The 22,204-nt window shown below is 34.3% G+C and overlaps 1 long non-coding RNA gene across 3 annotated transcripts; it reads right to left on the bottom strand.

Moving 5' to 3' along the window:
• Positions 1-1,427: 1,427 nt before the first annotated feature.
• Positions 1,428-21,504, bottom strand: LOC104646052 (uncharacterized). 3 transcript variants are annotated; one of them, XR_011220835.1, is made up of 7 exons: positions 21,327-21,504; positions 9,364-17,572; positions 6,088-6,243; positions 4,696-4,780; positions 3,777-4,610; positions 3,427-3,471; positions 1,428-1,728 (listed from the first exon to the last, which is right to left on the bottom strand). It is a non-coding gene; the product is annotated as an uncharacterized lncRNA (long non-coding RNA). The 3 variants fall into 3 exon arrangements; XR_003246062.2 differs by having other exon boundaries at positions 16,294-17,572; positions 21,327-21,485; XR_002027928.3 differs by having other exon boundaries at positions 17,113-17,572; positions 21,327-21,485.
• Between the last annotated feature and the right edge of the window lie 700 nt (positions 21,505-22,204).

The raw sequence follows: 22,204 nt of genomic DNA, 5'->3' as shown, positions 1-22,204 counted from the left end.
TATTAGCTACGACACAAAATTCGTCACTATTTGTTTGCTTTTAGTGACAAAAAATACATTTTGTGCTTAAATATATGTGTCACATATTTTTTGTGACAAAACATAAATTTCTTAGCAAAATTTTGTCCACTTAAGTTTTTCACCTAATATTGGATTGGCGCCATTTAATAATGGCTATTAACCATGAATTTGAAATTATTAATGACATGATATTTTGTCACTAATGATATTCCCAATTAGCGACAAATTAATTTTTGTCTCTAAATTAGTTAAATTTTGGATACGAAATATTTTTCTGGCAAAAGGTATATTTTTGTATTAGTGACAAATTATTGTTTTGTCCTAAAATTAGTTAAAAATTTTTTAGACATATAATGATACATTAGTGACAACTCATTTTTTGTCTTATAATTAAATAATTTTTATATAGTCTTTTTTTTGTCGCAAAACATATATTGATATGTTAGCGACAAACCATTTTTTCTCCTTAAATTAGTAAATTTTAGGATATGAATAACTTTGTTGAAAAAAATATGTTGATACATTAGAGACAAATTAGAGATTGTAGCTAAACATAGGAAACTTTTTAGCCGCAAATTTTTATCAATCAATTGTAACCTTGATTTTCATCACTAATTGGTCGAACAATTAGTGACAATTGTACAATTGTGTCTCTATTCAACTTTCTATTTAGTTACAAAGAAATTTTATCACAAAATAAATGTATTTTCAAATAACTACAACCTAAATTTAGTACTTGAGTAGTGCAATTATTGGATACAGAAAAAGATATAATAATTCTAAATTACAAAATAATTAATTTTAAAAACAATTTAAACTAACAAAAAAAATAGAAAACGATTATATATTATACACCACACAAATATAATTTTTTGTTCTAAATTATTAGACAATATAATGTTGCAGACGAGATAAAAACAATAATACAATAAAGATAAAGTCAAAATATTTTAACAACACTATATAAAGAATTTTTTAAACAAACCTCCAAAACTATTAAGTCTCTTCAAATTTTCAAATATATGATTGTTTGTATACTCTCGGAATCAATTTGTGGCATTTGTTTAGTAATATATATATATATATATATATATATATTAAAAAAATAAAAGTCAACATATTTTAACAACCCAATTATCGTCATAAATTAGCATCACTACTCTTACAAACAATTTCAAAAAAAGTATTCACTCCAACCGTTCTATCATCTATTTTAACTACATGATCATATCGTCATGATATCTTATTTAATCATAAGAAACTTAAAATAATTTCAGTAAAATTACTACACATGTATAATTTTCTTGTGTCCTTGAATGATATGAGTTCACTAGCTACATTAATGAAAATTTACATAAAATTGGGCAGAATTTCATATGTTTTTTGGGCCTATATAAAAATATCCCTGTTTAAAATTCAATACATTATTAAACCAATATCTTCAAAACAAACCATAATATTCATCAACAATCTATTAGTATTATAATAATACTATATCCATCTCCAAAAACAAAAAAAAGTCTATTACAAATCACTAATAATGAAAGAATACTCATAACTCTAGTGAATTGACTGATGAACAGTTCAAAAAAGTTTAAATAAAAGCACAATAACAAATAAATAACTTATTGCCGACAAAAAGCAATGCTTGTACACGTGCATTTCTCAACTCATGCATTCTAGCTAAAGAAAGCATCAAAATGTCACCTGCATCAGTAAGAAAAAAAAACAGAAGAGTGAGTCACTTACTCAATGAAAAATAACACTTAAATATACAAATTTTTAATGGGTAAAAGTTAAACATGTTAGTATAATTGTCAGAAAATATCATGTAATAAATGTCTTTTTTTCGAAAATGATAACAATAACCTTTCATGAAAGAAGAAACCAATCAATAATTTGGTAATGAAATAAATACCGTCATATCAATTTTATTTAATTTTTAAAGGGAAATTTATTAGTTGAACAATTCAAATAACTAATATCAACATTTACAGGAACGAAACTACGAAGGAAATTTCTGAATTCCACATCTTATCATATTACAATGATTAAAAGAAACAACAATTTTACAAACCATTAGAGGATCTCAAATTGTCTTTAAATGTGTATATACGCCGGATTTTAGACCATGATTCATTTTCCCAACAAGCATTGCAGCTACAATAATGTTATCCAAGTCAAATTCGTGGTCAATGTTCAAAAGCACACATTCTTGGGTAGCACTAGGTCCACTAATAACATTCATTTCCATTAAAACTACACTTGGTAGAATCAAATCCCACACGAAGTGCCAATCTGAACTCATTTTCACTAACCTAAACAGCTCCACAACCAAGGCCTCTCAAATCTTCCAAGATCTTGAGATTATTATTACCCTTAATAGCATAAACCATTTATCGGGATTCAAGCCTTCTAAAGCCTCCTTGTACTCGGTGAGCCTGTTGTACTATATGTATGCCTTGCATTTGTTTATCCACATAGAAGCAATACGACCACTCACCGTAAGATTGTGGTAGACCGCAGATGTAAAGTGGATGTATTGCTTCTATGTGGTTGAACAAATAAATGACTTGACGAAAGTACAACTGACTCACCCATGACCAATAGCATAGCCTCAAAATAACTTTGGTACTCAGTCACAATGATTACTTGTTGTATGTCTACCAAGAGACATTTCTTTCTTGAAACCTCGCTAAGCAATCAAAATACAAATGTGATACTGATAAGCGCAAGGTATTTGATGAAATGTTTTACAAGGAAGACACTGACGCTTCCCAATCTAATGACTATTCGACATAAGAAATTTCAGCACCTAAGTGCATTCTTCCCTTTTACACCTAACGAGATTTGAGAACAGGATGTCCAAAAAAGGGGACAAGATAAAAACCCAAGTGGAAGGCTCAAAGGATATGGTTCAATAGAAATTTGTTCCTACTATAAATATTTGAGAGGAGTTGTTTCCAATTATGATAATATGAGGGAGTAACTTCACTTTATCACCCACAAAATGCTAGTTTGTTAGGATTCTAGGACACTCAAGTGTTCACCTTACCTTTTTGTACAACCCTCTTAACCATTTGTACATGTTTATTTTAGGGATCTCACAATTTCTAAGAAATTTAAAAATGACTTACATAAGTGGTTTGATACTGAGTTGTATGATTCAAATGAGGTTGTTTCCATTGCACTACCTTGTCTATGAAAAAACATTTGTTGGACATAATAGTGGATAGAACAACAACAAATTATTGATTCATCAAAATAAGTTTACAATGAGGATGCAATGTATGCAGAAAAGGTGACATGCTTATTCATTTGCAGGCCTCAAACAAAAATTTAAGCATATTCAAATAAATTTAAACAAGGTTATAATATTAGAGTTGTTAACTTTATAAGGCAAACCTGCAATTTTGTTCTTCTTTGTCTTCATTTAGTCCATAAAGATCCCTACACGGAAAGAGAAAAATCTGAAATTGATAGCGAGGTTTTCTTTAAAAGTAAAAAACTAATTTCAGAAAAAAAAAACATAATGTTATTTTTGGCGACCTAATAGAATAGTAGGGAATGAAAAAAACATGGAAGGAGTAAAATAATGACATTTAAGTTATTTGTAGGCTTCTTGACTTTTATATGGTGAAAGTACGTGATAAAAATATCACTAAAATTATTTTTGGTATAGTGATAATGGCACGACAGTATTCAAATAAGATATGTATAATTTAGAAAAACTATTATTAAGTAATTGAACTTACTATTATGCGATTACATCACAAATAATGTCGCCACCATCACATTTTCTATCAACTTCATCATCATCAGTACTATTATTACCTTCATACTCCTCGTGATCACTGATGTACTCTATCATAGTTTCATCATCTTGGTCAGAATCATCTTCATGGTGATTTCAACTTCTTGTTCTATTTAAACCTCCAATTAAATTACATTTGCATCTAAGATAATCGAATCAACATCATCTCTAAGTAGTTCACTAAATATATCCACTCTATCATCGATATTGAATTTTTTTCAAGTGAAATATCTTAATACACTTCAGCATTTGTAACATGAAACTCGTCAATTTTTGCCTCTGAATTTTCCTTTTCATGCACATCATATAAATGTCTATCTTGAAAGTTGAGCACAATTCGCTAGCTTTCCCCTTATTTGGGATAACCAATATTAAATACTTGTTTAGCTCGAGTAGCTAGTACAAAAGAATCATGTTCATACAAAAATCTTTTAACACCAATGCTCGTAAAATTATTATCTTTTTGCATCCTTGTTTTCTTGCAAAGATCAAACCACTTGCACTTAAATAGGAGAACTCGATTGTTCTCAACATACTCTAACTCAAGGATGTCAACTATAATACCATAAAAATCAATCACCTCATTTTCATTGTAGCCTCCAAAAACTATACCACAATTTTGACTTTTACGCAATTTATCGTATTGTTGAACATGAAACCTGATACCATTTACAATACAACCAGTATATGTTCTTGCACGCACATCAGGTCCTATAGCCAAAGGATATAATTTCTTAATAGATATTGAATTTTCCTTGTCATATAATTGCACAATCTACAACAAAAAATTACAACATTTATTAGTAATGAAAAATAAAATAAAAAAACAATAACACGATTATTATCTTAAAATCACTTACTTTTCTCTTGGACCATAAAGGAAATTGTTCTCGGTGTTTATCGTCTACATTCAAAACTTGTTTCAACAATTCTTCTTTATGTTCTCTGCATGGAATAACTAAATTATTTAAAAATAATTTAAAATAATAAAATATCAACATACATATACATAAATATTACTTAACGAAGAAAAGGTTCTGTTTCTTCGCAATTATTAAGTACATAACACCGATCCGTATCAAAATCGTTCTTTGATATGACATCATAAAAATTGTGTTGTTGTGATGTGGGTGACTAGGATCCATTCTAAAGTGAAAGGGTAGTTCCCACTTAAAATCATCACCTATGAGATATTATGATAAGATGTTTACCTAATGGTTTAAAAGAGACCCCATCTCTATATGGTCTAGAACTATTTGAAAATACGTCTACAACATCTTCACCTTTGCTTCTAGATCCATCATCATTTCGATGTTCATGATTAAATCTAGTCTCGAAGTCAGTAAGATACATAGAGAAAAATGTCAAGCATGCATCGATAATATAGCCTTCTACAATACAACCTTTTGGACGTGCCTTGTTTCGTACATAAAACTTAAGCTTGCACAAGAACCTCTCAATTTTGTACATCCAACGATATTGTATTGGTCCCCATACATAGACTCTCAAGGTAAATAACAGCCAAATGTACCATAACATCAAAAAAAGCTGGTGGAAAAATCATCTCAAGCTTAGAGAGTATACTAATTATGTCCTTTTTCATGTTTTTCTAAGTCATCTCTTCTCAATGTCTTACAACATAATCGTTTGAAGAAATGACCTCAATTAATTCTAAAGAAACATCTTTATTTACAAATTCAATAAGAGCAATAAGCAACACTCGTTGTAACAAAACATGATAGTCATAACTTTTGAGTCTAGCTATCTTACCATCATCCACACTTACACACCCTGAGCTATTTGAAGCATCGCCATCAAGAAATTTGACCAATTTTAAAAATGACCAAAACTTTGTTTTCTCTTTTTTGACATAGCATAAAGAGGTGTTGGCATTGTACAACTGGAACCATCATGATGCAACCATAGTTCTTTTCTAATGTTCATATCCTTAAGATCTTGTCATGCTTTATATGTGTCCTTTGTTTTCCCGTCTATATTCAATAATGTCCCCAAAATACTCACATATATTTTTTCTATGTGCATGACATCTAAATTATGCCGCAACATCAAGCTCTTCCAGTATGGTAACTCAAATAAAATACTTCTCCTCACCCAATTCAACTCCTTAGGACGGCGTTTCTTTTTCTTATTACTAGAGTGTTTTCCAGCTCTAAATGTACTTAGCAAATTTAATTGTTCTAAGACATCATCACCTGAGAGTTCTTGTGGGTTCAATCTAGTTTCTTTCTTACCATCGAATTTCTTGCTTCGTCTCCATGAGTGACCAAGGTCAAGATACCGATTATGACCCATGTAACAAATTTTACTTCTTATCTTTTGTGAAGATGCATCCTTATTGCAAGTAGGACATGCCATGTATCCCTTTGTGCTCCATGCAGAGAGATTACCTAATACATTAAAAAAATATGTTCAGTTTATAACCTTCACTATGGCATATCACATGCAGAATAACAAATGATGGATTTAATATTCAGATAGAATCGTGAAAAGCAGTCACATTTAATTGAACATTTACAGAGAAAACGCCTTTAGTATGATAGTAGGCAAGATTCTTGACTATATCGGACAGCAAGTCCCATGTCAAAATAACTCTAGATCATAAAGAACACATCTGTTGCTACATACATGAAACAAATAATAAGGAATGTTTATTCACAATTTCATATGAATTCAACACTTAAGAACAAAGGAAATCTTCGTGGGATGAACTACAACTATTAGCTCAAGGGATCTAGAAACCTTGACTACTTTGTGGAGCTTATGATGCTCAGTTGAAAACACACAATGACAACTCAAAAAGTAAAGTCTCTTTCAGATTTTTCTATGCCTAGGTCAAAAATATATCCACTGTGGATATTATACAAGAAAGTTGGAAAGTAAACAAAACTACAAATAAAATGAAAAATATATGGGAGAAACTAAAAGCTCGTAAAGGACCCCTACTAGTCTCAATTCTCTGACCATACCTCTCTTGCAATAAAAACGAGATATATTGGTCCCATGTTGACGAGACCTTTTAAGTTTATAAACAACCTAGCGGATCATCCAGATTTCAAGGAAATAGTTGAGTGTGTCTGGAACTGTGTGGGACCATTCTCTGGGACTGATTTGGAGAAAGTTAAAAATGTCAAAATGACACTAAGAAAGTTCAATTGTAGAGACTTTCCAAATACTGGCCATAAAATTCTGGCTGCGAGGAAGAATATCACGCCTCGAGATACCCCCGAGACGCGGACAAAGAACCTAGGACCACAAGTGATCCCAAGCTAACCCTGCTGGCATAATCATGAGCATACTAAAGATAATAAACTTTTGCGGAAGATAAATCAAACTTAAAATGAAAAGATGGGTAATACCCATATTCTATAACTGAGATATTTTAAAACAATGAGTTCAATACAAAAGAAATATAAACTCAATACTAAATTGAATCTAACTATGTCTGAAAATAGTCTCTGAACTAGAATAGAAATACTGGGACAAGCCCTAGCTAAATCTACCAAAAACTGAAACTAAATGACTAACAGCTGAAATGAAACACATGAATGTTGTCCTCAGAGAATGAGGACTCAACACTGAATCTGTTGAACTGGATATCGGGAATCGATCTATGTGTGATCTGGATGCTGAGAACCTGCACCTACATCACGAGAAGATGTAGCGCACGTATGTGTCACTACTTGAAAGGTACTGAGCCATTTAGGATAGAGTAAAGACGAAATAAAACATAACTGAACAAGCACAAAAACAAGTATAATAATCTGAACATGATGTGCTGATTTCTAAGCTAATTGGATGCAATGACCAATCAATAACATGCTGAAACTTAATACTAAATATACTGATAAATGGTCAATCCAGAGAGTCTAACTGAACTGTGGGAGCTACTAATAACCGATAATAAAACCACATGAGCTAAATGTGGAGTGTGATGTATACGCCTCATCGAGAGGACCCGATATATCTTGCCAAAGGTATAAAGGCATTCTAGCGTGATCACTAAACTGATTGCCCACAGAGGGAACTTACAACCTACGTGGGTAGTAGTTCTGGGACTATTGGGTACGCTAAACCTTAGTCCAACTCGGTATTATGCTACTCTCAATGAATTCTGTAAATTAACTGATTATATCTATATTTCGGTAAATACAAGATAACTTAAAAATGAACATGCAAACTGAGAATGCAACAAATAATCTGGTAATTATGCATTTATAACTGAGGCATGTATATCTGAAGTATCTGAAATATATGACCTAGCATGTGCAATTCAAGAACTAAAAAAATACAATAATATGATTTGGAACATATATTCAATAAATTCATGAAGTTATATCAAAGTTCTAGAAACCATAGGTTTAATCATGATAAGAGAATCAAGGACTGACTTAAACTAAGGACCCAATGGGTTAAACCAACCTACTAGTGAAATCCGACATACCTGGTGATGAAATCCACGAAAAATACTTAAGTTTCGGGGCTGGAACTGCTAGAGCTTGTGGTGTTCTTGAACTAGGGTTCTTGAGCTTTTTTCTCCTCTCTTGCTTCTAGTTTTCTAGGTATTGATTTAATAATTTGACTTGGATATATTTTAATTATGTTTCTAGGCTTAAACTGACTAAAATCTGATGATTTAGGGTCAAAACGACGTAACATAGGGTTTAAATGGGGTGGGAAATGTTAAAAAGACCCCTGGGAAAGTTGATGTCAGGCCTCACAACGGCCAAGACTGACGGTCCGTCGTGTGCCCGACGCCTTGTCGTTGGGTTCGTCGTGAGGTCCTGTTCGACAGGACTTTACTAAAATGGGAATAACTTTTTACTCGGATGTCTGATTTTAGCAAGGTCGGTCACTATGGAAATATAATTCAATTATCTATCTGTGGGTAGGTTATAGAAGACCTAATTTACTTTTTGCTAATATTTATGATCATTTTAAGTTGACCCAACTGCATTTCCCCTTAACTGGCTGCAAATTTTCCACCTACGGTCAGACCTTCGGACCGTAGGTCCATCTACGAACCATGTTGGTCATCCTCTGGTTAGAGAGTGGTTGAAGGGAGTCTTGATCAACTGTCACGGACTGCGGACCGTTGTTTGACCTACGGGTCGTAAGTTCGTCTGTCGTCCAAGACATAACCAATTTTTCTAGGCTTAAATTATGGAAATTTCTGATCCCATCAACGGTTGTGCAGGACGGATCGTGGTTTAGGCTACGGTCCGTCGATGCCACTGTAGTTAACACCTGCGGATTTTTCTGAAAAACTATTTTTTGGTTTGTTTTGGCTATGGGGTGTTACATTATCTCGCTTTTAGGAACATTCATCCTAGAATGAAGACTAAACTAGCTGAAAAGAGGGAGAGAGATGCAAATCGTACTACTAAACAGTGAGAAGTGGGTTCTGAGTACATGCAATTAAGCTAAAAATGAAAGTACAAACTAAGGGAACATGATTCTAAAATTGAATTTACGCATGAATGACTGTAAAACTGAAGAGGAACTATTACCTCAAGCTGGAGTGGAATCGGAAGAAAAAAGGTAAGGATACTTGGCTTTCATGGCTGCTTCTTCTTCCCAAATAGCTCCATCTACGGACTGTCTCCTCCACAAAACCTTAATTGAAGCGACTTCTTTGTTTCTCAACCTTCTAGCCTGACGGTCAAGAATCTCTACTAGTACATCCTCATAAGAAAGACTATCTTTCACTGCCACACTCTCTAATGGCACTATAGAGGCTGGGTCACCCACGCACATCTTCAAGAGTGAGAGGTGGAAAACCGAATGCGCTGCTGCTAATTTTGCTGGCAACTCTAACTCATATGCCACCTTGCAAATCCTTTTCAAGATCTTGTAAGGGCCTACATATCTAGGACTGAGCTTTCCTTTCTTTCCAAATCTCATCACCCCTTTTAAAGGTGAGACTTTCAGAAAAACTCAATCATCAACTTGGAACTCTAGTTCCCTTCTCCTTACATCTGCTAAAGATTTCTAACGACTTTGGGCTGTTTTAAGTCCATCTCTAATGAGTTGCACTTTCTCCATACCATAAAGGATTGAATCTGGCCCTATCAAAGTTGTTTCACCTACTTCAAACAAACCAACAGGAGATCTACATCTACGCCCATATAAATCCTCATAAAGGGTCGTATGAATGGTGGAATGGTAGCTATTATTGTAGGCAAACTCAATAAGAGGAAGGTGATCATCCCAACTACCTTTGAAATCGATCACACAACCTCTCAACATATCCTCTAAGGTCTGAATGGTACGTTCAGCCTTCCCATCTGTTTGCGGATGAAATGTTGTACAAAGGTTAATTGAGTACCAAGACCTTTTTGAAATGACTTCCAGAATTGAGAGGTAAACTAAGGACCTCTATCTGAGATGATAGACAAAGGAACCCCATGCAACCTCAGAATTTCAGTAAGGTAAAGCTTGGCATAGTCCTTTGCCGAATATGTAGTCTTCACCGCCAAAAAGCGATAAGACTTAGTCATCCTATCAACTATCACCCAAATTGAGTCATGTTGTCTACGAGTACGAGGTAACCCTGTGATGATATCCAATTGATCACATCCAACTTCCACGTAGGAATATTGATCTCTTGAGTCATACCTCCTGGTTTCTGATGTTCTACCTTAACTTGCTGGCACTTACTCACAAAGTATGGTATATCCCTCTTCATGTCATTCCACCAATAGACTTCCCGCAGATCGCGGTACATCTTAGTGGCACTTGGATGAATAAAATACCTGGAGTTATGAGCTTCTGCAAGAATATGCTGCCTCAACTCTCCCACATCAGGAACACACAATCTACCTGTGTAGCGAAGTACACCATCTCCCCCTTGGGAGAAAACCTCCACTCTCTGATTGTTGACAGCACCCTTTAGTTCAAGCAAGATCGGATTACTCTCTTGCTTTTCCTTAACCTCCACTACCAAAGACGATTCTGCCGCATTCTGATATGCTCATAAGATGAAATTCCAAGCGAGCAAGATTGTGAACATCCATCACTAGATCCTTGTTTTTCCTCAACAAGGGCTTCACTACTGATAGATAATATACTAAGAGCATCGGCCGCTACATATGCCTTTCGAGGATCATAATGCACACTCATATCATAGTTCTTAAGGAACTCAAGTCATATCCTTTGGCGAGGATTCAACTCTTTATGGGTGTACACATACTGAAGGCTCTTATGATCGGTGAACACATCTACATGCACACCATACAAGTAGTGTCTCCATATCTTGAGTGCAAACACCACTGCTGCAAGCTCGAGCTCATGAGTTGGATAGTTCTTCTCATGCACATTAAGCTTTCTAGAGGCATAAGATATAACCTTATCGCTTTGCATCAACACACAACCAAGCCAACTCTGGATGCATTGCAATAGATCAAATAACCATTTGAACCCTCTGGTAGAGTCAAGACAGGAGTTGTAGTCAATCTAGCTTTCAATTTTGCGAAGCTTTTTCTCACAATCATCTGACTATTTGAACTTGACCATTTTTTGAGTCAACCTAGTCAATGGTGAGGCTATGGATGAAAATCCTTTCTCGAACCTTCTATAATAACCTGCTACACCTAAGAAACTTCTGATATCTTTAGCAGAGGTAGGGCTAGGCCATTGTTGCACTGCTTCTATCTTTTGTGAATCTATGCGGATCCCTTCGCTAGATAAAATATTATTAAGGAAAGCAACGAATTGCAACCAAAACTCGCATTTACTAAACTTAGTGAATAACAGGCGATCTTTGATAGTCTGCAGAACAACTCTCACATGACTTGCATGTTCTTCCTCACTCCTAGAGTAAATGAGGATATCATCAATGAAGACGATAACAAACAAGTCTAAGTACTTTTTGAACACTCTATTCATTAAATCCAGGATACCTGTAGGAGCATTAGTTAGTCCAAATGACATAACTACAAATTCATAATGACCATACCGAATTTTGAAGGTTGTTTTCGGAATGTCACTATCTCTGACTCTGCTGATGATAACCCGACCTGACGTCTATCTTTGAGAAATGACTAGCACCCTGAAATTGGTCAAACAAATCATCAATCTTGGGTATGGGATACTTATTCTTGATTGTGACCTTGTTCAACTGTCAATAGTCAATGCACATTCTAAAAGAACCGTCTTTCTTCTTTACGAACAATACTGGTGCACCATATGGTGAGATACTAGGTATGATGAAACCATTATCTAGAAGGTCTTTCTATTACTTTTTTAATTCCTTAAGCTTTGCTGGAGCCATTCTGTAAGGAGGAATAGAAATAGGCTGAGATCAATTCCAAGGTTGATTTTCCTTTCGGGAGGAACCCCGAGAAGATCTTTTGGAAATAATTCTGGAAATTTAGAGACTACTACAACTGACTCAAAAGACGGGGTTTCAAGGCTAGTTCCTTGCCCCAAACTAGATGATAGAGATAAGTCTTAGATATCATCTTTCTGGCCTTAAAGGTAAGATATAAATTGACCCACAGGCGCTCGGCTACTACCCTTTCATTCTAAGATTGGTTCATTTGGAAACTCAAAACGAACAATCCTAGTTCTACAATCGACTAAGGCATAACATGAGTATAACCAATCCATGCCTAGAATGACATCGAAGTCTACCATTTCAAACTCCACTAGATCTCCTGAGGTGACTTTCTGAGAGACTATGCCAGGGAAATTTTTGTACACACGTCTAGCTATAACTGGGTCACCGACTGGAGTAGAGACTGAGAAGGATTCTGAGAGAGTTTCTGGACTGACATTGAATTGGACTGCTATATAAGGAGTTACAAAAGGCAAAGTCATCTCTGTTGTTTTTCCACTGAGTGAACCATATGTGAGTCACATCCTCGAGTTTGTAGGATGCCAATCTCACCTATCACTACCAATTATTGACATCACACCAAATACTTTGTCGACTTCATGAATGAACTTCTGTGGGTCCTTACCAACATACGACCCTAAAAACATAGACGGATTCATCCTAACAAAATCACAAACTCTGGTTGCCATTGATCTATCATTTATATTAGTATGAGCTAGAACTTGCTGATTGTTCTGGTTGGTCATACTCCTAGCCAAAGGATGAATTGGCTTTCTGAAATTCTGCATTTGAACTTCCTTATTTTGTACTAGAGGAATTGTGTTAGCATTATGTGACTAAGCTCTACGAGAAGGCATGATCTTAAGAGCTCAACGTCGAGTTAAATTGAATTAGATCATACATTACGTACGATAATAGTAACAAGAAGGTGAAGTTTTTTCTAAAACACTTCATAGCCTCCCTCTCATTAGATGTGGTGCACTTCACACCATGAAAAGGACTCTACTTAGTGCGGCTTTTTAAGATATCTTACAACTCTTGAACCTAGTGCTCTGATACCAAGTTTTGTCACGCCCCGAGCAACCCCCGAGACACGGATAGGGAACCTAGGACCACAGGTGATCCCAAGCTAACCCTGCTGGCATGATCATGAGCATACTAAAGATAATAAGCTTTTGCGGAAGCTAAATCATACTTAAAATGAAAAGATGGGAAATACTCATATTCTATAACTAAGATATTTGAAAAGAATCAGTTTAATACAAAAGAAATAGTAACTCAATACTAAGAGCCTCTTAACAAGACTAGAAATACTGGGACAAGGCCCAGCTAAATCTAGCAAAAATTGAAACTAAATGACTAAAGGCTGAAATGAAACTCATGACTGTTGTTCTTAGGAAAATGAGGACTCACCACTGAATCTGCTGAGTTGGAGATCGATAACTGATCTATGCGTGATCTAGATGCTAAGAATCTTAACTTACATTAGGAGAAGATGTAGTGCACGTATCCGTCACTACTTGAAAGGTACTAAGTCATTTAGGATAGAGTAAAGCTGAAATAAAACATAAGTGAACAAGCACAAAAACAAGTATAATAATCTTAACGTGATGTGCTGATTTCTGAGCTAAATGGATGCAATGACCAATTAATAACATGCTGAAACGGAATACTAAATACACTAATAAATGGTCAATGCAGAGAGTCTAACTTAACTGTGGGAGCTACTAATAACCGATAATAAAACCACATGAGCTAAATGTGCAGTCTGATGTATACGCCCCATTGAGAGGACCCAATATACCCTGCCAAAGGTATGCAGGTTTGATCACTAAACTGATTGCCCACAGAGGGGACTTACAACCTACATGGCTTGTAGTTCTGGGACAATTGGGTACGCTAAACCCTAGTCCAACTCGGTATTATGCTACTCCCAATGAATTCAATAAATTAACTGATTATATCTGAATTTCTGTAAATACTGGACAGCTCAAAACTTAACATGCAAACTGTGAATACAACAACTTATCTGGTAATTATGCATTCTTTACTGAGGCATGTATATCTGAACTGTCTGGAATATATGACCTAGCATGTGTAATTCTAGAACTAAAGAAATACAAAACTAGTGTTCTAAAATTTATGCGATAATCTGAGTAATAATGTTATAATATGATTTGGAACATATATTTAATAAATTCATAAAGTTATATTAAAGTTATAGAAACCCTAGGTTTAATCAAGATAAGAGAATCAAGAATTGACTGAAAGTAAGGACCCGATGGGTTAAAGGAACCCGCTAGTGAAATCCCACATACCTGGTGATGAAATCCATAGAAAAATACTTATGTTTTGGGGCTAAAAGTGCTGGAGCTTGTGGCGTTCTTGAGCTTTTTTCTCCTCTATTGCTTTTAATTTTCTAGGTTTTGATTTAATGATTTGACTTGGATATGTTTTAATTATGTTTCTAGACTTAAACTGACTAAAATGTGATAATTTAGGGTCAAAACGATGTAAGTTAGGGTTTAAACAGAGTGGGAAAGGTCAAAAAGACACCTCGAAAGGTTTCTGTCGGGCCTCACGATGGCCAGGACTGACGATCCGTCGTGCGCCCGATGCCTCGTCGTTGGGTCTATCGTGAGGGCCTGTTCGATAGGCCTTTACTAAAATGGGAATTACTTTTTACTCGGAGGTCTGATTTTAGCAAGGTCGGTGGATATGGAAATATAATTCAATTATCTATTTGTGGGTATGTCATAGAAGACCTAATTAATTATTTTTAAGAGTTAAAATCATTTTAAGTTGACTCAACTGCATTTCCCCTTAACTGGCTGCAAATTTTCCACCTACGGTCACACCTTCAGACCGTAGGTCCACCTACGAACCATGCTGGTCATCCATAGCTCTTATTAGAGAGTGGTTGAAGGGAGTCTTGATAGACAGGTCACAAACTACGGACCTTCGTTTGACTTAGGGACCGTAAGTCCGTTTGTTGTCCAAGGCTTAACCAATTTTTCTAGGCTGAAATTTTTGTGAGAATCTGATCCCATCGAAGGTTGTGCAGGACGCACCGTGGCTCAGGCTACGATCAGTCGATACCACCGTTGGTAGCACCTGCAGATTTTTCTAAAAAACTAATTTTTTGTCTATTTTTGCTACGGGGTGTTGTAAAGAAAGTTTTGGAGATTCAAGATAAGTTAGGAGAATGCACATACTCAGAAGATCTATATAATGAAGAGAAAGAGGCAAGACATCATCTAGAACATTGAAATCATGTTAAAGAGAGTTTCTTAAAGTAAAAGGCTAGGGTGCATTGGCTAAAGACAAGTGACTCAAACATCAAAATACTTCTTTGCTGCTATGCAGCCTAGGAAATCCTAAAACTGAATTAGAAGCCTCAAGGATAGTACTGCTACAGGCCTATTACTACTTCAATGTAATAAGGGGGGGGGGGAGATGTTGTTTTCAATTCAAACCTTCTGGTTTTATGTTTTTTTGCTACCTAAGAAGATACTTAAAATAATTACTTCTACAAGTAGATATTCTTATGGACTGGAAGGGTAGAAAAAAGTAATAAATCAACTATAAATTAAGAAAAACTATGCAAACCCAAAGTTTCTAGTGGGTTCAATCTATTAAGTGTGGAGCACTAGAACAATTTTTTCTTCCAATTTTGTTATTGCTAAGATGATATGGAACTTGAGTCACAGAAACGACAAACAATGGGTAAGGTGGGTCCACAGCTACTATGTCAAGAATCGATTAGTATGGGACACTGACCAACCACTAACATCATGGCTACTAAGGAAGTTTTTTAATTGTAAAAAATATTTTGAGGCAGCTGGAATTTCTTATGAGAAATATATGGAGTTGAAAGACTTCTCAATTAAGAAGATGTATAGACAGCTAGTTGCAAGGGAACTTCCCTATATTTACATAGAAAAAGTTAGTTAGTAACTATCTTGGGTGCACCGAAATTCTGTTTTATTTTCAGGATGGTTGCACTGCATCTTGAAGCACTTTCCTATATTATATTAATAGTGTGATACATAAATAGTATAAATTGTAATCCATTTAGAAAATAAGTAATTTAAGAACAAACCATAAGCTGGAAAGTCATTTATGGTCCGTAAAACAGCCGCATGCATCTTAAAGCACTTTCTAGTTGATGCATCAAATGTCTCTACACCATCACTCCATAACTCTTTCATCTCATCAATAAAGGGACGCAAATAAACATCAATATCTTTCCTGGTGCTTGAGGACAAGAATAAGCAATGGCATTATCATAAATGGGTCCTTAGAACATTTCCAAGGAGGTAGATTATAAGGAGCAAGAATGACAGACCACATGCTATATGATGTGCTAATGTTACCGAATGGGCTAAAACCACCCGTTGCAAGACCAAGTCTAATATTACTAGGTTCTTGTGAAAACCACTCATGATTTTGTCAAACTCTTTCCATGCTTCAGAATCAGCGGGATGCCTTGACACATTTTCCTCATCAAGATGTTTTTCTTTATGCCACTTCATGTCCACAATTGTTTTCTCTAGAGATAAACAATCTTTGAAGACTAGGTTTTAATGGAAAATACCGCATAAATTCATGGGGAATCTTCTTATTCCTTCCATTATCAATTTCCACGTGGAAGTACCACAATGTGGACACTCCTGCCTATCTATATGTTCAGCCCAGTACAATACACAATCATTTTTGCAGGCATGGATCGAAATATATCCTAATCCTAAACCCTGCAACATGTTTTTAGCATCCTAATATGACTTCAGAAGTGTCTCATTAGTATTCAATGCCTCTTTAAGAAACTCCAACAACATATCTAATGATTTATTACTCCAATGATTGTACACTTTCAAGTGTAATAACTTCACAACAAACGAAAGCGTTGAAAATTTCTTACATCCGGGGTATAATTCACGTCCTGTTTCTTCCAGCAATTTGTCAAACTTCTTAGCTTCTTTATCACTCATATTACCGCAAACATTATTACCCGTCGTCTCCTATGAAAACTCGACAAATGATCTACCACTGGTCTCTTCTAACATAGTGTGAATTCCATCATGGTTATCATGAACTTCATTTTCATCTTCAGAAAAAATTGATTTATTGTTATCTCTCATTTGTGATTGTTCCCCGTGGTAAATCCATTGCACGTAACTTCCCATAATTCCTTTGATCAATAGCTGGTCATACACTACTTCTTGTGTTTGAACAAAAACATTCAAACAACCTTGACATGGGCATCGAACTTTTGAATTTCTATCAAAGTGATAACGAACAAGTTGCATGAAAGATTGGACACCCTCAAAATATCTTTTAGAGAATTTTGGTTCATGCATCCAGCTTTTATCCATGATCAACTGCACAAACATAACAATTATTCATTAAATATTGAAATAGAAGCACATGCATGATTCTTTCAAATAAAATAAAAATTACAATAAGTATTTCATCCATGCTGGAATACTAGCGAAAAGTAACTTCAACGGATTTCAAACAAAAACATAAACAGTATAATCCCACAAGTGTGGTCTACAAAAGGTGGTAGGTTCGCAGCCTTACCTCTATCTTGTGAAGGTATATAGGTTCTTTTAGGCAAACCCTCAGCTCAAGTAAAGAATGCTAACATTAAGCGAAAAATAAACACAATGATAAAGACGCCATGTAAAAAAAAAATACAAGTAGCAACAATAAACAAATAGATGTCTAAAGCAAAGTTAGTCATAGTCCAAATTTGCATTGATTAGTCATGGTGAAGTGATGAGACATTTATATCAAAGTAGTTAGTAGTCCACATTTGTATTGATTAGTCCATATTATTGTCTTTAGTTTTTGAAAGGTTGTCTCCAGCCCTTGAGCCTTAAGACTTACCTCAACCAATTGCAATTAGGGTTGGAACCTCACTAGGTACATAATCAAATCTAAATATTTTTGTTGTAATTCACCAAATGTTCTCCATTATTTCTGCTATGCAACAAATGAGGATATACCTGTTACATTCCTTATCCTCTTTTGACATTCTCTTCCTCACAATAGTAAAGAAGTCATGCTAATAATAAAGGAAAGGAACTCAGTATGCTTGAAACTACATGCCATGATATGGCTTCACTGCTACGCGGATTGGGAATCAGTGTTGGTGCTGGCACTATTCATGAGGTTTGCTTACACTCCGTCTCTCTAAACATCTTCCATCTTTGTTAAGTGGTACTTAAGAGTAAGATCTTGTTTCAGGTTCGCGTTGCTTATAAAAAAGCATTGCTGAAATTTCACCCGCATAGATCTTAAGGATTTGATATACAACAGCAAGTTGAATCTTAGGAGAAATTCAAGCTTATTTCTCGAATGAAGGACAAATACTTACCAACTTTATGACAGGAAAATGATTATAGGAAATTTTGTGTATAGAGATTTGAATGTGAACAGCTGCATTTAAATGTGGAGAAGAGTTTTATTTCCAGGTTTAGTTGTCATCTCCTCGTGTTTTTGTTGATGTAAAGCATAAAGAATCTCTAAACGGAAAGGGTTCAAAAATGCACTTAATGTATTAGAAATGTTTCAAAAATGTCATAGTTCCATCTATCTGATCAAATATGCCCCTAATGTTAGTTGCAGTCTTAAGATTGCCTCTCCCTCAACTAGACAACTATATGATATTTAATTAAATTATAGTACATTTAAAAAAGGTCACTTGTACAACTAAAATTTGATTAAATGTCGTATTTGGTAAACCTAATACTTTATTAAAAGCTAATAAATAATGCAAAACTGTTACCTACATGTATCTGTCTTTATATCCATCATATAGATTCCCCGGTGGAAATTCAAGTAGTTTGTATGTATTCCTACGTTGTGAAGGTAGAGAGATTATTTCTGACAGACTCCCGACTCAATGAATCAATTTCTCTGAAAAGAATTGTATTAACAAAATAAAATAAAATGAAATAACATACTTATGGTCCTTTTAACTTCCGAATTCAATATTTCAAAACTGAACAGTTTTGAAGGCAAATAGACATGGGAATGAATTATACAATTAATTGTGGAATATCATTAGTCAATTATAGAACTGAAAGACTCCCTACTGAAACTGGTAAATTGTTGTGGACAAGGGTTAGTGATGATGAATTTTATTGGGCAACTGCTACTGAATTCGATAAATTTTGTTGGGCAACTGATACTGAAACTGTTAAATTTTACGAGGCAACTGGTACTGAACATGGTAGATATTGCAGGGCAACTGGTACTAAACCTGTTAAATTTTGGCGGGCAACTACTATTGAACCTAGTAGATTATGGTGTGGAATTGCCATCTAAGCTCGTAAATTTTGGTTGGCAGTTGATACTAAACCTAGATGATTTTGGTGGGGAACTGCTACCGAAGTTTGTAAGTTTTGGTGGGGAACTGCTATTGAAGCTATTGAATTTCAGTTGGCAACTGATACTGAACCTGGTAGATTTAGGTAGGCAGTGGCTACTGGGGATTGACAATTTTAGTTTGCAAGTGAAGAATTTATGTGAGCAACTTGTGAATTGGTTTGAAAGAATTAATCACTGGTTTCACAAAGCATTACCGTATTTCAAAAATATCGTTATGTTTGTAGCTCTCTGCATATATTGTTGATATCTCCTTGGTAGATTACTGATAAAGGTGGTGATAAGTTTTTCGTAAAATAATTATTGTTGAAGTTCTACAAAGTACGATTTGAGTATGCACTAAGATGTACTGTTATCTGATGTGCTTTTTATCTATTCAGGAAGAAAAAGAGGAGGAGAAGTTGCGGCTACCGAAAACAAGGAAGGCTAAACTTATGCGTTTATCAGAAATGGAGAAGAGAGAAAAGCAGCGCGTGGAGGAAATGAAAGAAACTCAGAAGAAGATATTACAATTTGGCCTCTTTTGTTGTCTATTTCATGGTTTTTTACAGCCTATTTATCTTTCACATTCTAATCGATGTACCTGTTTTATCTTTCTTGCAATATCGTCTTCTCTTATATCGTGTGGTACTTGAATTCTAAACAGAAAAGGTTCAAAAGTGCCTCTTAGTTTCAGTCTCTAAATTGCCTATCCATTAATGACACAACTATAGAGGTCACTTAAATAACCAAAATTTTACTTAATTTCATGTTTGGTAAGCCTGACTCTTTAAAAGATAATAAATCTAAACAGTATAAGAAAATGCCAAAACTTTTATCTACATGTATATGTCTTTATATCCATCATATAGATTCTCTACACATCATTATCAAAATCCTTTGTTTAAGTTTAATCTCAAAGTTAAATAGACATGCATTTCACTCGTTTCTCATATCATAACTTAAATTACCTAAAGATGGATATAGGGCAACTTATCTTAGTCTTCTTTTTCAGTACCCTTTGCTTCTATCTCTTATGGACACTCGTAAAATTTGTTTACTTAGTATGGTAGATGCCACTTCAAACACAAAATAAATGAACTCGCAGGACAATAAAGGCCCTTCTTATAGTTTTCTCTTGAAAATACCAAAGATATATCACTAAGGAGAATCCAAACTACGGATGAAACTATTTTTTCAAGGATTCGACCTCATGTTCACACATGGACAAGGATGTACGGTAAGAAAATCAATTGTTTATGGATTTAAAAGTATAAGCAAACTTCTGCTGACTTATACTGCCATTTTTTAACTTAAGTACTACTCCGTCAAAGTGTATTCGGGAAATAGATTACACGTCCTTTCTTAACATATTAGACATATTTTTCATGGTTTTCTACTTCTTAAAGTTTTCTTTTATGTAATTTGTAGGACAAATCCTCGTTTATTCTTCCTTTAGATGCATTATTTGAACCCAAAGGTGTATCCAAAAGATAAAACTCTTTTCAATTACTGATATGAGTTGCCGGGAATCAATGGAGAAATTCCATTCAATAATGAGTATAAGAACACAAAGGTAACCAAATTAATTAGATAAATACTAATGACTCCACACATAAATCAAACTTCGATTGAATTTTTTAACAAAGCTGTTCATAAGTCAGAATGTAGTATTTTGATGCAAAGAAACTAACAGAGATCAAGGAAAAGTCCAGCAATGTATGAAAAGAGACCAAGATTAAAGTAAAATAGAATACTTACTAAGCACAGATGCAGCTGATTGCTGATGGCTGATGGCTGATGGCGACAACACGAAGGCTAGAGAGTTCGACGGCCACAACTTGAGAAAGGAAGAACAAACGATGCAGTTTCAAAAGTTTTATAAATGCCTAAGGCTATATTGACCACAATTGTTTAATTAAGTGAAAGAGAAACCCTTTTTTTTCTTTTAATGAGAGAAATTAAAAATAATTTTAAAAACTTTATGGTATCAAAACTTGGTTTATATTTAAAAATGTTGCGTGTTGTTTTAAAAAAAAAAGACATTACAAAATTAAGATATTTATAGTTTATTTAATTTATTTTGTTATTTAAAAATATAATTTACTAATTACATCACATGTTTATTATTAGCTAAATTTGATATAATAAGTAAAAGGAAAAATTACATTTATTATCATTTATAGCAATATAATGCTAAATCTGCAATATGTATTAAAAGTAAATTACGTATGGAATATATATGAATTATAATTTTTTTCGAAATATATTATGTTTGTTTAGTAAGAAATTAACACATTGTATTATAAGTGTATTAAAATGTGTGATAATTGTATTTATCATCAATAAAACATGAATTATATGTAAATAATAAATTGTTACTTGTAATATGTATTAAACTTGTATATAAATAATTAAAAGTGATCAAGTGAAAAAAAATATTATCACTATAAATGGTAAATATTTTTTACTTTAGTATATTTTTATAAGTTTCCCCTAGTAAAAATTGTTTAAGGAGGCATCCTTTGCTGGTTAATGAAATGTGAGACTCGATCCCACAAAATGTTACTCTTTCTGAACATCGTTTGATATCGGGTCATACGTCCTAAATACTCAATGCTTTTCACAATGTTATGTTT

The sequence above is a fragment of the Solanum lycopersicum genome, chromosome 1, assembly GCF_036512215.1.
Source record: "Solanum lycopersicum chromosome 1, SLM_r2.1".
NCBI lineage: Eukaryota > Viridiplantae > Streptophyta > Magnoliopsida > Solanales > Solanaceae > Solanum > Solanum lycopersicum.
Note: the sequence above shows the minus strand (reverse complement) of the source record. Positions and strands in the feature narration are given on the sequence as shown.